The sequence below is a fragment of the Leuresthes tenuis genome, unplaced genomic scaffold, assembly GCF_036924035.1.
Source record: "Leuresthes tenuis unplaced genomic scaffold, fLeuTen1.0.hap1 SCAF_21, whole genome shotgun sequence".
Taxonomy (NCBI): Eukaryota; Metazoa; Chordata; class Actinopteri; order Atheriniformes; family Atherinopsidae; genus Leuresthes; species Leuresthes tenuis.
This window is the reverse complement of record NW_027325375.1, coordinates 12,100,457-12,118,144: the sequence shown is the minus strand read 5'-3', so window position 1 is coordinate 12,118,144 and position 17,688 is coordinate 12,100,457. Positions and strand designations below refer to the sequence as shown.

At 42.1% G+C, this 17,688-nt stretch overlaps 3 non-coding genes across 3 annotated transcripts; 2 read left to right on the top strand and 1 right to left on the bottom strand.

The window, feature by feature from the left end:
- The first annotated feature begins 11,824 nt into the window (after window positions 1–11,824).
- LOC140280741 (U5 spliceosomal RNA) lies at window positions 11,825–11,938 on the top strand. Its single transcript, XR_011909671.1, has one exon. It is a non-coding gene; the product is annotated as a U5 spliceosomal RNA (small nuclear RNA).
- Window positions 11,939–12,180: 242 nt separating this feature from the next.
- LOC140280524 (U2 spliceosomal RNA) lies at window positions 12,181–12,364 on the top strand. The gene has a single exon (XR_011909483.1). It is a non-coding gene; the product is annotated as a U2 spliceosomal RNA (small nuclear RNA).
- A 964-nt stretch (window positions 12,365–13,328) lies between these two features.
- Window positions 13,329–13,442, bottom strand: LOC140280601 (U5 spliceosomal RNA). The gene has a single exon (XR_011909541.1). It is a non-coding gene; the product is annotated as a U5 spliceosomal RNA (small nuclear RNA).
- Between the last annotated feature and the right edge of the window lie 4,246 nt (window positions 13,443–17,688).

Here is a 17,688-nt window from a genome sequence, read left to right as displayed (position 1 = left end):
ATTCTCGGATTCCTGATCCTTCAGGTTTGCTCTTTCTTCTACTGCAAAATACAATGTTGTTCTTTGTTGAAGTCGATCTAGACATTGATAAATATCTTGGTTAACTTGGTTTGAGTGAATGAATTCATTTTATACATAAAATCCGAAATCGTGCAGAACTCATGAAAATAAGCTTATTCTCGGATTCCTAAAACTTTTGATTGGCTCTTTCTTTTACTACAAAGTACAACGTTGTTTTTTTGTTTAAATCTATCGAGACATTGATAAATATGAAGGTAAAAGCCGTTTTAACATAGTTTGAGTGAAGGAATTGATTTTATAGATAAAATCCCAAATCATGCAGAACTCCTCAAAAGGGGCGTATGGCTTAATCACAAGTGTGGCTCTTTCTCATTCAGGGTAGTATGAGGAAGTTTATGCTTGAAATATATGTAGAAATGGGTACATATGAAGGACAAAGCAGTGTTAACTTAGTTTGAGTGAAGGAATTCATTTTATACATAAAATCCGAAATCGTGCAGAACGTATGAAAAGAAGCTTATTCTCGGATTCCTGATCCTTCAGTTTTGCTCTTTCTTCTACTGCAAAATACAATGTTGTTCTTTGTTGAAGTCGATCTAGACATTGATAAATATGAAGGAAAAAGCAGTTTTAACTTGGTTTGAGTGAATGAATTCATTTTATACATAAAATCCGAAATCGTGCAGAACTCATGAAAATAAGCTTATTCTCGGATTCCTAAAACTTTTGATTTGCTCTTTCTTTTATTGCAAAGTACAACGTTGTTTTTTGTTTAAATCTATCGAGACATTGATAAATATGAAGGTAAAAGCCGTTTTAACATAGTTTGAGTGAAGGAATTAATTTTATAGATAAAATCCCAAACCATGCAGAACTCCTCAAAAGGGGCGTATGGCTTAATCACAAGTGTGGCTCTTTCTCATTCAGGGTAGTATGAGGAAGTTTATGCTTGAAATATATGTAGAAATGGGTACATATGAAGGACAAAGCAGTGTTAACTTAGTTTGCGTGAAGGAATTCATTTTATACATAAAATCCGAAATCGTGCAGAACTCATGAAAATAAGCTTATTCTCGGATTCCTAAAACTTTTGATTTGCACTTTCTTTTACTGCAAAGTACAACGTTGTTTTTTGTTGAAATCTATCTAGACATTGATAAATACCAGCCGAAACTCTGCTGCCGCTTTTGATAATTTATGGTTGGGCATTCTTACCTTTTCTTACCCGCTTTTTACAAATTATGATCTTACATTCACATCTACTTGCAGTCGAACACCTTCTCATCCACTTATGATCATGTGCGGTTGGGCTTTCGCACCTTTTCTTACCCATTTTTCAGTAATTATGGGTGGACATTCAGACCTTCTTGCAGCCGAAAACCTCCGCTCCTCTTTTGATCATACATTGTCGGGCATTCACAACTTGTCATACCCGCTTTTTACAAACTCTAGTCGGACATTCAAACCGTCTTGCAGCTGAACCACCTCCGCTCCCTGTTTTGATCATATATGGTCTGGCAATAGTACCTTTTCTTACCCGTTTGTGAGTAATTATGGCTGGACATTCACACCTACTTGCAGCCGAACACAACCTCTCCCGCTTTTGATGATATATGGTCCGGCATTCTTACCTTTTCTAACACATTTTTCAGCAATTATGGTCGGACATTCACACCTACTCACAGACGAACACCTCCGCCCACACATTTGATAGTGTATAGTCGGGCATTCTCACCCTTTCTCAACAGCTTTTTGCAAATTATGATCTGATATTCACACCTACTTGCAGTCGAACAGCTCTGCTCCCGCTTTTGATTATGTTTGGTTGGATATTCGAACATTTTCTTAACTGCTTTTTACAAATTTTGGTCGGACGTTCACACCGTCTTGCAGCCGAACACCTCCGCTTCCGCTTTTGATGGTATATAGTCGGGCATTCGAGCCTTTTCTTACCCGCCTATTACTTACTATGGTTGGACATTCAAACCTTCTTGTAGCTGAACACATCCGCTCCTGCTTTTGATGATGTATGATTTGGCATTCGCACCTTTTCTTGCACATTTTTCAGTAATTTTTGGTTTGACATTCAGACCTTCTTGCACCTGAACACCTCTGCTCCCGCTTTTGATGGTGTATAGTCGGACTTTCGAGCCTTTTCTTCCCCGATTTTTATAAATTGTGGTTGGACATTCAGACCTTGCAGCCGAAAACCTCCGCTCCCTCTTTTGATCATACATTGTCGGGCATTCGCCCCTTGTCTTACACGGTTTTTACAAACTTTAGTCAGACATTCACACCTTGCAGCTGAACCACCTCCATTCCCTGTTTTGATCATGTGTGGTCTGGAAATACTACCTTTTCTTCCCCCGTTTGTGAGTAATTATGGCTGGACATTCACACCTACTTGCAGCCGAAAAACCACCTCTCCCGCTTTTGATGATGTATGGTCCGGCATTCTAGTCTTTTCTATCACATTTTTCAGCAATTATGATCTGACATTCACACCTACTTGCAGTCGAACAGCTCTGCTCCCGCTTTTGATTATGTTCGGTTGGATATTCAAACCTTTTCTTAACTGCTTTTTACAAACTTTGGTCGGACGTTCACACCTTGCAGCCGAACACCTCCGCTTCCGCTTTTGATGGTATATATTCGGGTATTCGAACCTTCTCTTACCCGCTTTTTACAAACCATGGTTGGACTTTCATACCTTCTTGTAGCTGAACAACTCCACTCCTGCTTTTGATGATTTATGGTTGGACATTCGCATCTTTTCCTACCCATTTTTCAGTAATTATGGGTGGATATTCACACCTTCTTGCAGCTGAACACCTCCTCTCCCGCTAATGATCATGTAAGGTTTGATATTCGAAAATTTTCTTTCATGTTTTAAAGCAATTATTAATGGACATTCACACCTACTTGCAGTCGAACAGCTCTGCTCCCGCTTTTGATTATGTTTGGTTAGATATTCGAACCTTTTCTTAACTGCTTTTTCACAAACTTTGGTCGGACGTTCACACCTTCTTGCAGCCGAACACCTACGCTTCCGGTTTTGATAGTGTATATTCGGGCATACGAACCTTTTCTTACCCGCTTTTTACAAACCATGGTCGGACTTTCACACCTTCTCTTAGCTGAACAACTCCGCTCCCTCTTTTGATTGTGTACAGTCGGGTATTTTAACCTTTTCTTACCCGCTTTTTACCAACTATGATCGGACATTCACACCGTCTTACAGCGGAACACCTACGCTACCTCTTTTGATGGTGTATGTTCGGGCATTCGAACCTTTTCTTACCCGCTTTTTAAAACCAGGGTCGGACTTTCACACCTTTTAGTAGCCGAACAACTCCGCTCCCGCTATTGATTGTGTACAGTCGGGTATTTTAACCTTTTCTTACCCGCTTTTTACCAACTATGGTCGGACATTCACACCTTCTTACAGCGGAACACCTCCGCTCCCTCTTTTGATGGTGTATGTTTGGGCATTCGAACCTTTTCTTACCCGCTTTTTACAAACTATGGTCGGACATTCAAACCTTCTTGTAGCCGAACACATCCATTCGTGCATTTGATGATGTATGGTTGGGAATTCGCACCTTTTCTTACCCATTTTTCAGTAATTATGGGTGGACATTCACACCTTCTTGCAGCTGAACACCTCCTCTCCCGCTTATTATCATGTGCGGTTTGATATTCGAAAATTCTCTTTCATGTTTTCTAGCAATTATTGATGGACATTCAGACCTTCTTGCAGCTGAACACCTCCGCTCCAGCTTTTGATGGTGTATAGTCGGGCTTTCGAGCCTTTTCTTCCCCGGTTTTTACAAATTATGGTTGGACATTCAGACCTTCTTTCAGCCGAAAACCTCCGCTCCCTCTTTTGATCATACATTGTCGGGCATTCGCACCTTTTCTTACCCGCTTTTTACAAACTTTAGTCGGACATTAACACCTTCTTGCAGCTTAACCACCTCCGCTCCCTGTTTTGATCATGTATGGTCTGGCAATACTACCTTTTCTTACCCATTTGTGAGTAATTATGGCTGGACATTCATACCTACTTGCAGCCGAACACCACCTCTCCCGCTTTTGATGATGTATGGACCGGCATTCTTACCTTTTCTAACACATTTTTCAGCAATTATGGGTGGAGATTCACACCTACTCACAGCCGAACACCTCCGCTCCCGCATTTGATGGTGTATATTCGGGCATACGAACCTGTTCTTACCCGCTTTTTACAAACCATGGTCGGACTTTCACACCTACTCACAGCCGAACACCTCCGCTCCCGCATTTGATGGTGTATATTCGGGCATACGAACCTGTTCTTACCCGCTTTTTACAAACCATGGTCGGACTTTCACATCTTCTTGTAGCCGAACACATCCGCTCCCGCTATTGATTGTGTACAGTCGGGTATTTTAACCTTTTCTTACCCGCTTTTTACCAAGTATGGTCGGACATTCACACCTTCGTACAGCAGAACACCTCCGCTCCCTCTTTTGATGGTGTATGTTTGGGCATTCAAACCTTTTCTTACCCGCTTTTTCCAAACTATGGTCGGCTATTCACAGCTTCCTCTCCACCATAGTTGTATGGTGGGATATTCACACCCACTTGCATCCGAAGACCTCCGCCCCAAATTTTGTTGATATTTAGTCGGACATTCGCACCTTACCCGCTTTTGGCAAACTATGGCCTTCTTGCAGCCAAACACCTCTGATCTCGCTTTTGATGATGTAAGGTTGGGCATTTAGACCTTGCTTCACCTGCTTTTCACCAAATATAGTCGGACATTCACACCTTCTTGCAGCCGAACACTTCCGCTCCACCTTTTAGTGTTCTATCACACCTTTTTTTCACCGCATTTTATAGATTATGGTCGGAAATTTTCAACCACTCTCATCCGAAGACCTCTCCTCCCGCTTTTGTTAATATATTTGAACTTTAGTCGGACATTCAAACCTTCTTGCAGCTGAACCACCTCCGCTCCCTGTTTTGATCATATATGGTCTGGCAATACTACCTTTTCTTACCCGTTTGTGAGTAATTATGGCTGGACATTCACACCTACTTGCAGCCGAACACAACCTCTCTCGCTTTTGATGATGTATGGACCGGCATTCTTACCTTTTCTAACACATTTTTCAGCAATTATGGTTGGAGAATCACACCTACTCACAGCAGAACAACTCCGCTACCGCATTTGATGGTGTGTAGTCGGGATTTCTCACCCTTTCTCATCAGCTTTTTGCAAATTATTCTCTGACATTCACACCTACTTGCAGTCGAACAGCTCTGCTCCCGCTTTTGATTATGTTTGGTTAGATATTCGAACCTTTTCTTAACTGCTTTTTCACAAACTTTGGTCGGACGTTCACACCTTCTTGCAGCCGAACACCTACGCTTCCGGTTTTGATAGTGTATATTCGGGCATACGAACCTTTTCTTACCCGCTTTTTACAAACCATGGTGTGACTTTCACACCTTCTCTTAGCTGAACAACTCCACTCCCTCTTTTGATTGTGTACAGTCGGGTATTTTAACCTTTTCTTACCCGCTTTTTACTAACTATGATCGGACATTCACACCGTCTTACAGCGGAACACCTCCGCTACCTCTTTTGATAGTGTATATTCGGGCATACGAACCTTTTCTTACCCGCTTTTTACAAACCATGGTGTGACTTTCACACCTTCTCTTAGCTGAACAACTCCGCTCCCGCTATTGATTGTGTACAGTCGGGTATTTTAACCTTTTCTTACTCGCTTTTTACCAACTATGGTCGGACATTCACACCTTCTTGTAGCCGAACACATCCACTCGTTAATTTGATGATGTATGGTTGGGAATTCGCACCTTTTCTTACCCATTTTTCAGTAATTATGGGTGGACATTCACACCTTGCAGCTGAACACCTCCTCTCCCGCTTATTATCATGTGCGGTTTGATATTCGAAAATTCTCTTTCATGTTTTCTAGCAATTATTGATGGACATTCAGACCTTCTTGCAGCTGAACACCTCCGCTCCAGCTTTTGATGGTGTATAGTCGGGCTTTCGAGCCTTTTCTTCCCCGGTTTTTACAAATTATGGTTGGACATTCAGACCTTCTTTCAGCCGAAAACCTCCGCTCCCTCTTTTGATCATACATTGTCGGGCATTCGCACCTTTTCTTACCCGCTTTTTACAAACTTTAGTCGGACATTAACACCTTCTTGCAGCTTAACCACCTCCGCTCCCTGTTTTGATCATGTATGGTCTGGCAATACTACCTATTCTTACCCATTTGTGAGTAATTATGGCTGGACATTCACACCTACTTGCAGCCGAACACCACCTCTCCCGCTTTTGATGATGTATGGACCGGCATTCTTACCTTTTCTAACACATTTTTCAGCAATTATGGTTGGAGATTCACACCTACTCACAGCCGAACACCTCCGCTCCCGCATTTGATGGTGTATATTCGGGCATACGAACCTGTTCTTACCCGCTTTTTACAAACCATGGTCGGACTTTCACACCTTCTTGTAGCTGAACAACTCCGCTCCCTCTTTTGATTGTGTACAGTCGGGCATACAAACCTGTTCTTACCCGCTTTTTACAAACTATGGTCGGACATTCAAACCTTCTTGTAGCCGAACACATCCACTCCTGCTTTTGATGATGTATGGTTGGGCATTCGCACCTTTTCTTACCCATTTTTCAGTAATTATGGGTGGATATTCACACCTTCTTGCAGCGGAACACCTCCTCTCCCGCTTATGATTATGTGCGGTTTGATATTCGAAAATTTTCTTTCATGTTTTATAGCAATTATTGATGGACATTCATACCTTCTTGAAGCCGAACACATCCACTCCTGCTTTTGATGATGTATGGTTGGGCATTCGAACCTACTTGTTGCCCGTTTTTCATTAATTATGGGTGGACATTCACACCTTGTCGCAGCCAAACACCTCCGCTCCCTGTTTTGATCATGTATGTTTTGACATTCGCACCTTTTCTCACCTGCTTTTTACTATTGTCGGCCAATCACAGCTTCCTCTCCACCATACTTGTATGGTAGGAAATTCTCACCCACTCTCATCCGAAGACCTCTCCTCCCGCTTTTGTTAATATTTAGTCGGGCATTCGAACCTTTTCTTACCCACTTTTTACAAATTATGGTCGAACATTCACACCTACTTGCAGCTGAATACTTCCGCTCCACCTTTTGTTGATATTTAGTCGGACATTCGCACCTTACCCGCTTTTGGCAAACTATGGCCTTCTTGCAGCCAAACACCTCTGATCTCGCTTTTGATGATGTAAGGTTGGGCATTTAGACCTTGCTTCACCTGCTTTTCACCAAATATAGTCGGACATTCACACCTTCTTGCAGCCGAACACTTCCGCTCCACCTTTTAGTGTTCTATCACACCTTTTTTTCACCGCATTTTATAGATTATGGTCGGAAATTTTCAACCACTCTCATCCGAAGACCTCTCCTCCCGCTTTTGTTAATATATTTGAACTTTAGTCGGACATTCAAACCTTCTTGCAGCTGAACCACCTCCGCTCCCTGTTTTGATCATATATGGTCTGGCAATACTACCTTTTCTTACCCGTTTGTGAGTAATTATGGCTGGACATTCACACCTACTTGCAGCCGAACACAACCTCTCTCGCTTTTGATGATGTATGGACCGGCATTCTTACCTTTTCTAACACATTTTTCAGCAATTATGGTTGGAGAATCACACCTACTCACAGCAGAACAACTCCGCTACCGCATTTGATGGTGTGTAGTCGGGATTTCTCACCCTTTCTCATCAGCTTTTTGCAAATTATTCTCTGACATTCACACCTACTTGCAGTCGAACAGCTCTGCTCCCGCTTTTGATTATGTTTGGTTAGATATTCGAACCTTTTCTTAACTGCTTTTTCACAAACTTTGGTCGGACGTTCACACCTTCTTGCAGCCGAACACCTACGCTTCCGGTTTTGATAGTGTATATTCGGGCATACGAACCTTTTCTTACCCGCTTTTTACAAACCATGGTGTGACTTTCACACCTTCTCTTAGCTGAACAACTCCACTCCCTCTTTTGATTGTGTACAGTCGGGTATTTTAACCTTTTCTTACCCGCTTTTTACTAACTATGATCGGACATTCACACCGTCTTACAGCGGAACACCTCCGCTACCTCTTTTGATAGTGTATATTCGGGCATACGAACCTTTTCTTACCCGCTTTTTACAAACCATGGTGTGACTTTCACACCTTCTCTTAGCTGAACAACTCCGCTCCCGCTATTGATTGTGTACAGTCGGGTATTTTAACCTTTTCTTACTCGCTTTTTACCAACTATGGTCGGACATTCACACCTTCTTGTAGCCGAACACATCCACTCGTTAATTTGATGATGTATGGTTGGGAATTCGCACCTTTTCTTACCCATTTTTCAGTAATTATGGGTGGACATTCACACCTTGCAGCTGAACACCTCCTCTCCCGCTTATTATCATGTGCGGTTTGATATTCGAAAATTCTCTTTCATGTTTTCTAGCAATTATTGATGGACATTCAGACCTTCTTGCAGCTGAACACCTCCGCTCCAGCTTTTGATGGTGTATAGTCGGGCTTTCGAGCCTTTTCTTCCCCGGTTTTTACAAATTATGGTTGGACATTCAGACCTTCTTTCAGCCGAAAACCTCCGCTCCCTCTTTTGATCATACATTGTCGGGCATTCGCACCTTTTCTTACCCGCTTTTTACAAACTTTAGTCGGACATTAACACCTTCTTGCAGCTTAACCACCTCCGCTCCCTGTTTTGATCATGTATGGTCTGGCAATACTACCTATTCTTACCCATTTGTGAGTAATTATGGCTGGACATTCACACCTACTTGCAGCCGAACACCACCTCTCCCGCTTTTGATGATGTATGGACCGGCATTCTTACCTTTTCTAACACATTTTTCAGCAATTATGGTTGGAGATTCACACCTACTCACAGCCGAACACCTCCGCTCCCGCATTTGATGGTGTATATTCGGGCATACGAACCTGTTCTTACCCGCTTTTTACAAACCATGGTCGGACTTTCACACCTTCTTGTAGCTGAACAACTCCGCTCCCTCTTTTGATTGTGTACAGTCGGGCATACAAACCTGTTCTTACCCGCTTTTTACAAACTATGGTCGGACATTCAAACCTTCTTGTAGCCGAACACATCCACTCCTGCTTTTGATGATGTATGGTTGGGCATTCGCACCTTTTCTTACCCATTTTTCAGTAATTATGGGTGGATATTCACACCTTCTTGCAGCGGAACACCTCCTCTCCCGCTTATGATTATGTGCGGTTTGATATTCGAAAATTTTCTTTCATGTTTTATAGCAATTATTGATGGACATTCATACCTTCTTGAAGCCGAACACATCCACTCCTGCTTTTGATGATGTATGGTTGGGCATTCGAACCTACTTGTTGCCCGTTTTTCATTAATTATGGGTGGACATTCACACCTTGTCGCAGCCAAACACCTCCGCTCCCTGTTTTGATCATGTATGTTTTGACATTCGCACCTTTTCTCACCTGCTTTTTACTATTGTCGGCCAATCACAGCTTCCTCTCCACCATACTTGTATGGTAGGAAATTCTCACCCACTCTCATCCGAAGACCTCTCCTCCCGCTTTTGTTAATATTTAGTCGGGCATTCGAACCTTTTCTTACCCACTTTTTACAAATTATGGTCGAACATTCACACCTACTTGCAGCTGAATACTTCCGCTCCACCTTTTAGTGATGTATGGTTGGCATTTGCACCTTTTGTTACCCTCTTTTTATACTGATTGCTGAAGATTAAGTTGTTCTTTCTCAAACTACAATTTTTTTTTAATTGTTGAAACTTGATTTGAAGTGGATAAATAAGGAGGACAAACAGTTTTAAGTCACGCTGATAGAAGAAATTAATTTTATAGCAAAATCTGTATTTCGTCATATGTCGAGAGATGCTTATTGCTGAAGAAGTTCTTTCTCATTCTACAAAGTACAACGTTGTTTATCGTTGAAACTTGATTAGACATGAATAAATATGAAGGACAAAGCAGTCTTAACTTGGTTTGAGTTAATTAATTCGTTTTATAGGAGAATCCGAATTCGTGCTTATTTTCGGATTCCTGAAGAATGAGTCTGGTTCTTTCTCATAATACAAAGTTTGTTGTTTATTGTTGAAACTTCATCAGAAGTGAAGAAATAAATGAATGACTATCAACAAATGTGGGATCTAAACTCTACTGCTTCCTCTAAAATAATTTCTTTTCTCAATTCAGAAATGTGTGTGTGTAAGTCACAACACCCGTGACACCAAAACGGCTTTCTTTTCTCTCTTTTCTCTACACTCTGCACTATGAGCACACACACAAAATCAGAAAGGCTTTTTTCTCTCTTTTCTACATTATGGACTGTGGGGACACAAAACCGCTCTCTCTTTTTTTTTTTGATTGTGTGCCAGGGCGTTGTCTCACGTATTAGATTATGCTTAAGATACGAATGGGTTTATCAGTCACATCAGAATCCATACATACTGATCCTCCCGTAATAAAATGGTCGGATCTTATCAAACACACTTTGTTTCTTGTGACAATCAAGTCAGCGAAACAGCGTATACACGTCAAGACACTGAATCAAGTTTGCCACAAGAACTCATAAGTTTGGCAGTATTGCTCTGCCGTCAGCAATCATACACCCATTTTATTTTCGTGAGACGTGCAGGCACCTGTTCATCTACTGTTCTATCACTATGAATTAGTTTATCTATTATCAATAAGGATACTTCTACAACTACTATCAAAGTATGTCCAGACTTCTTATGTTGTCAGTTGCTATATATGAATAAGTGGGTAGCTACTGACAAGCATTAAGCATGTCACACAGCCCAAACATATAACATTTCAGGACACACCACACAGTTAACAACCACAGTGAAGTGTCAAAGCCCAAACATTCAACAGGACACTTACACAACACATTCAAATCAAACAGTCAGACAACATACAAGAACATATACCCCAGCCGGCATTGCTCCCTGCCTATTTTCCTACAGCTCACTATGTGTGCGCACACCTTTATTCACAAACTCTTCAACTTATACTCTTTTACCGAAGCTGCTGAATTTGTGAATTTGACATCTGCCTTACATGTAACAGATTAGCGGTTTAGCAGTTTTAATTTAGTTTGAGTAAAGGAATTCATTTTATAGCAAAATCCAAAATCGTGAAGCACTCATGAAAGTAAGCTTATTCTCGGATTCCTGAAACTTTAGATTTGCTCTTTCTTTTACTGCAAAGTACAACGTTGTTTTTTTTGTTTAAATCTTTCTAGACATGGTAAATATGAACGACAAAGCAGTTTTAACATAGTTTGAGTGAAGGAATTCATTTTATAGATAAAATCCCAAGAGTCTGCAGAGAAAAGAGAGTGAATGCGAAGTAGACTTTAACACGGCTATGGGAGCGAGCCGAGTGTCGGCTAACCGGGAGAATTGCTTGAAAGAAACGCGACACCGAATGAGCGATCAGAACAAAGCCTCAATACGGGATTCTCATGGTGTTTTTGTTGCTGCCTTGTCTTTTGCATAGAGTAAAAGACAAGGCAGCCATCGAATAGGGCCCGAATGTTCCTACTTGGTCAGCCGAGGAGCAAGGGGGGGGGGGAGCAAGCGTCTCAACCAAGCAAAGCTCACCATGGGGAAGGTGGCTATACCAACTAGCCTGATGCCCTGCTCCCGCAGTGACGGATAATCGTACTCTGGTTTCTCTTCATAACATACAAGTCTTTCGCCTTTTACTAAAGTCTTCCGTGGAGAGCAGCACTAATGAGTTGTTTCTATTATTGGCAGGCTTTACCTTTGCGGGTGAAGCCCTTTCTGTCTGTGCAAAAGAAATCTTGCTACTTTGCAGAGTGACTTCTCTGAGTAGAGTCGCCTTACTTGTTGCGACTGTGCCGATGTTCGAAGCTGGAGTGCAAAGTTGTTGCTTGAATGGTGCTTGCTGGAGCGTGCGGGAGTGACACTCTGGCCACCTATGGCCATAAAAAGAACACTGCTACAAGTGCGCATTGTGCCAGCAAGGGCCCTCGGACCTGAAACAGTGGACAGTTATCGCTTCTCGGCCTTTTGGCTAAGATCAAGTGTAGTATCTGTTCTTATCAGTTTAATATGTCCTCTATACGAGGACTACATATTAAATGGATTTTTAAGAATAGGAGTTGATAAAGAAGCTTGCTCCGTTCACTCCAAGCCTCGACCCGGTACTGCAGTGCCGCTGGGAACGGTGCGCTCTCCTCTGCTCTTGTGAAAAAGCAAACAGCGGTGCAGGATGGAAGTTTCAGGGAGCCCAAGATGAAACTTTCTTTTAATCTGCTGAGAAAAGAGAGTGAATGCGAAGTGGACTTTAACACGGCTCTGGGAGCGAGCCGAGTGCGGGTTAACCGGGAGAATTGCTTGAAAGAAACGCGACACCGAATGAGTGGTCAGAACAAAGCCTCAATACGGTGTTCCCGTGGTGTTTGTGGCTGACTTGTCTTTTGCACAGAGTAAAAGACAAGGCAGCCATCGAAGCGTCTCAACCAAGCAAAGCTCACCAAGTAGGAACAATCGGGCCCTTTTCGATGGCTGCAACACCTGAAAGAGATATTGATGCGAGACCCGATCAAATGCTTTTTCAAAGTCTAAATTTAAGATGACAAGCCGGGTGTTTCTGTCTCTAGCGTAATCAATGATGTCTCGAATCAGTACGAGGCTGTCGGTGAGTTGTCTCCCTGAGTTGTCTCCTTCTCTTTGTTGGCTTGACTGTGGCTTTACCGTCTTTAATTTGTTGGCAAAAGATTTAGGGCAATCTCTGAAGAGGTGATTTAATTCTCCACAGAGATTACATTTCCTGCCATTTGGACACTCTCGAAAAGTTTGCCCAATTTCTCTGCTCTTCCCACATAACACCTTGGTACAAGCCTCAACCAGGTGCCCATGCTCACCACACTTGCGGCAGAACTTGGGCTGCCCCTGGTAGTGGATGTAACCTCGGTTTTCAAGGTGGCCAGAGTGTCGCCCACCCGCTGCACTGAGCACTCTTCAGCCCTTTTAAATGGTATAACTTTGCACTCCCGCACGCTCCAGCAAGCACCATTCAAGCAACAACTTTGCACTCCAGCTTCGAACATCGGCACAGTCGCAACAAGTAAGGCGACTCTACTCAGAGAAGTCACTCTGCACAGTAAGAAGATTTCTTTTGCACAGACAGAAAGGGCTTCACCTGCAAAGGTAAAGCCTGCCAAAAATAGAAACAACTCATTAGTGCTGCTCTCCACAGAAATCTTTAGTAAAAGGCGAAAGACTTGTACGTTATGAAGAGAAACCAGAGTACGATTATCCGTCACTGCGGGAGCAGGGCATCAGGCCAGTTGGCATAGCCACCTTCCCCATGGTGAGCTTTGCTTGGTTGAGACGCTTGCTCCCCCCCCCCCTTGCTCCTCGGCTGACCAACTAGGAACAATCGGGCCCTATTCGATGGCTGCCTTGTCTTTTACTCTGTGCAAAAGACAAGGCAGCAACAAAAACACCACGAGAATCCCGTATTGAGGCTTTGTTCTGATCGCTCATTCGGTGTCGCGTTTCTTTCAAGCAATTCTCCCGGTTAGCCCACACTCGGCTCGCTCCCATAGCCGTGTTAAAGTCTACTTCGCATTCACTCTCTTTTCTCAGCAGACTCTTGGGATTTTATCTATAAAATGAATTCCTTCACTCAAACTATGTTAAAACTGCTTTGTCCTTAATATTGACCATGTCTAGAAAGATTTAAACAAAAAAAACAACGTTGTACTTTGCAGTAAAAGAAAGAGCAAATCTAAAGTTTCAGGAATCCGAGAATAAGCTTACTTTCATGAGTTCTTCATGATTTCGGATTTTGCTATAAAATGAATTCCTTCACTCATACTAAATTAAAACTGCTAAACCGCTAATCTGTTATATGTAAGGCAGATGTCAAATTCACCGAAATAGGATCAAAGGGTATTCGGCCAATCGAGCTGTAGTAGCTTCGGTAAAAGAGTATAAGTTGAAGAGTTTGTGAATAAAGGTGTGCGCACACATAGTGTGCTGTACGAAAATAGGCAGGGAGCAATGCCGGCTGGGGTATATGTTCTTGTATGTTGTCTGACTGTTTGATTTGAATGTGTTGTGTAAGTGTCCTGTTGAATGTTACATGGGCTTTGACACGCTTCACTGTGGTTGTTAACTGTGTGGTGTGTCCTGAAATGTTATATGTTTGGGCTGTGTGACATGCTTAATGCTTGTCAGTAGCTACCCACTTATTCATATATAGCAACTGACAACATAAGAAGTACGGACATACTTTGATAGTAGTTGTAGAAGTATCCTTATTGATAATAGATCACTAATTCATAGTGATAGAACAGTAGATGAACAGGTGCTTGCACATGTCTCACGAAAATAAAATGGGTGTATGATTGCTGACGGCAGAGCAATACTGCCAAACTTATGAGTTCTTGTGGCAAACTTGATTCAGTGTCTTGACGTGTATACGCTGTTTCGCTGACTTGATTGTCACAAGAAACAAAGTGTGTTTGATAAGATCCGACCATTTTATTACGGGAGGATCAGTATGTATGGATTCTGATGTGACTGATAAACCCATTCGTATCTTAAGCATAATCTAATACGTGAGACAACGCCCTGGCACACGATAAAAAAAAAAAAAAGAGAGAGAGCGGTTTTGTGTCCCCACAGTCCATAATGTAGAAAAGAGAGAAAAAAGCCTTTCTGATTTGGTGTGTGTGCTCATAGTGCAGAGTGTAGAGAAAAGAAAGCCGTTTTGGTGTCACGGGTGTTGTGACTTACACACACACATTTCTGAATTGAGAAAAGAAATTATTTTAGAGGAAGCAGTAGAGTTTAGATCCCACATTTGTTGATAGGCATTCATTTATTTCTTCACTTCTGATGAAGTTTCAACAATAAACAACAAACTTTGTATTATGAGAAAGAACCAGACTCATTCTTCAGGAATCCGAAAATAAGCTCTATTTTATGAGTTATGCACGAATTCGGATTCTCCTATAAAACGAATTCATTAACTCAAACCAAGTTAAGACTGCTTTGTCCTTCATATTTATTCATGTCTAATCAAGTTTCAACGATAAACAACGTTGTACTTTGTAGAATGAGAAAGAACTTCTTCAGCAATAAGCATCTCTCGACATATGACGAAATACAGATTTTGCTATAAAATTAATTCCTTCTATCAGCCTGACTTAAAACTGTTTGTCCTCCTTATTTATCCACTTCAAATCAAGTTTCAACAATTAAAAAAAATTTGTAGTTTGAGAAAGAACAACTTAATCTTCAGCAATAAGTATAAAAAGAGGTGCAAATGCCAACCATACATACCTAAAAGGTGGAGCGGAAGTATTCAGCTGCAAGTAGGTGTGAATGTTCGACCATAATTTGTAAAAAGCGGGTAAGAAAAGGTTCGAATGCCCGACTATATATTAACAAAAGCGGGAGGAGAGGTCTTCGGATGAGAGTGGGTGAGAATTTCCAACCATAATCTATAAAATACGGTGAAAAAAAATATGTGAATGCCTCATAGAACACTAAAAGCGGAAGTGTTCGGCTGCAAGAAGGTGTGAATGTCCGACTATATTTGGTGAAAAGCAGGTGAAGCAAGGTCTGAATGCCCAACCTTACATCATCAAAAGCGAGATCAGAGGTGTTTGGCTGCAAGAAGGCCATAGTTTGCCAAAAGCGGGTAAGGTGCGAATGTCCGACTAAATATCAACAAAAGTGGGGGCGGAGGTCTTCGGATGCAAGTGGGTGTGAATATCCCACCATACAAGTATGGTGGAGAGGAAGCTGTGAATGGCCGACCATAGTAAAAGGCGGGTGAGAGAAGGTGCGAATGTCAAACCATACATAATCAAAACAGGGAGCGGAGGTGTTCTGCTGTAAGAAGGTGTGAATGTCCAACCATAGTTGGTAAAAAGCGGGTAAGAAAAGGTTAAAATACCCGACTGTACACAATCAATAGCGGGAGCGGAGTTGTTCGGCTACTAAAAGGTGTGAAAGTCCGACCATGGTTTGTAAAAAGCGGGTAAGAAAAGGTGCGAAAGCCCGACTATACACCATCAAAAGTGGGAGCGGAGGTGTTCAGCTGCAAGACGGTCTGAATGTCCATCAATAATTGCTAGAAAACATGAAAGAAAATTTTCGAATATCAAACTGCACATGATCATAAGCGGGAGAGGAGGTGTTCAGCTGCAAGAAGGTGTGAATGTCTACCCATAATTACTGAAAAATGGGTAAGAAAAGGTGCGAATGCCGAACCATACATCATCAAAAGAGGGAGCGGAGGTGTTCCGCTGTAAGACGGTGTGAATGTCCGACCATAGATGGTAAAAAGCGGGTAAGAAAAGGTTAAATTACCCGACTGTACACAATCAAAAGAGGGAGCGGAGTTGTTCAGCTAAGAGAAGGTGTGAAAGTCCGACCTTGGTTTGTAAAAAGCGGGTAAGAAAAGGTTCGTATGCCCGAATATAAACCATCAAAAGCGGAAGCGGAGGTGTTCGGCTGCAAGATATTGTGAACGTCCGACCAAAGTTTGTAAAAAGCAGTTAAGAAAAGGTTTGAATATCTAACCAAACATAAGAATGAGTCTTTTCCGCTGTAGAATGCCCGACTATAGACCATCAAATGCGGGAGCGGAGGTGTTCGGCTCTGAGTAGGTGTGAATGTCCGACCATAATTGCTGAAGAATGTGTTAGAAAAGGTAAGAATGCTGGACCATACATCATCAAAAGCGGTAGAGGTGGTGTTCGGCTGCAAAAAGGTGTGACTGTTCGACTAAAGTTTGTAAAAAGTGGGTAAGACAAGGTGCGAATGCCTGACAATGTATGATCAAAAGCGGGAGCGGAGGTGATCAGCTGCAAGAAGGTCTACATGTCCATCAATAATTGCTAGAAAACATGAAAGAAACTTTTCGAAAATCAAACCGCACATGATCATAAGTGGGAGAGGAGGTGTTCAGCTGCAAGGTGTGAATGTCCACCCATAATTCCTGAAAAATGGGCAAAAAAAAGGTGTGAATGCCCAACCATACATCATCAAAAGCAGGAGTGGAAGTGTTCGGCTACAAGAAGGTGTGAACGTCCAACCAAAATATGTAAAAAGAAGTTAAGAAAAGGTTCGAATATCCAACCAAACATAATCAAAAGCGGGAGCAGAGCTGTTCGACTGCAAGTAGGTGTGAATGTCAGATCATAATTTGCAAAAAGCTGATGAGAAAGGGTGAGAATGCCCGACTATACATCATCAAATGCGGGAGCGGAGTTGTTCGGCTGTGAGTAGGTGTGAATCTCCGACCATAATTGCTGAAAAATGTGTTAGAAAAGGTAAAAATGCCGGTCCATACATTATCAAAAGCGAGACAGGTTGTGTTCGGCTGCAAGTAGGTGTGAATGTCCAGCCATAATTACTCACAAACGGGTAAGAAAAGGTAGTATTGCCAGACCATATATGATCAAAACAGGGAGCGGAGGTGGTTCAGCTGCAAGAAGGTTTGAATGTCAAACTAAAGTTCAAATATATTAACAAAA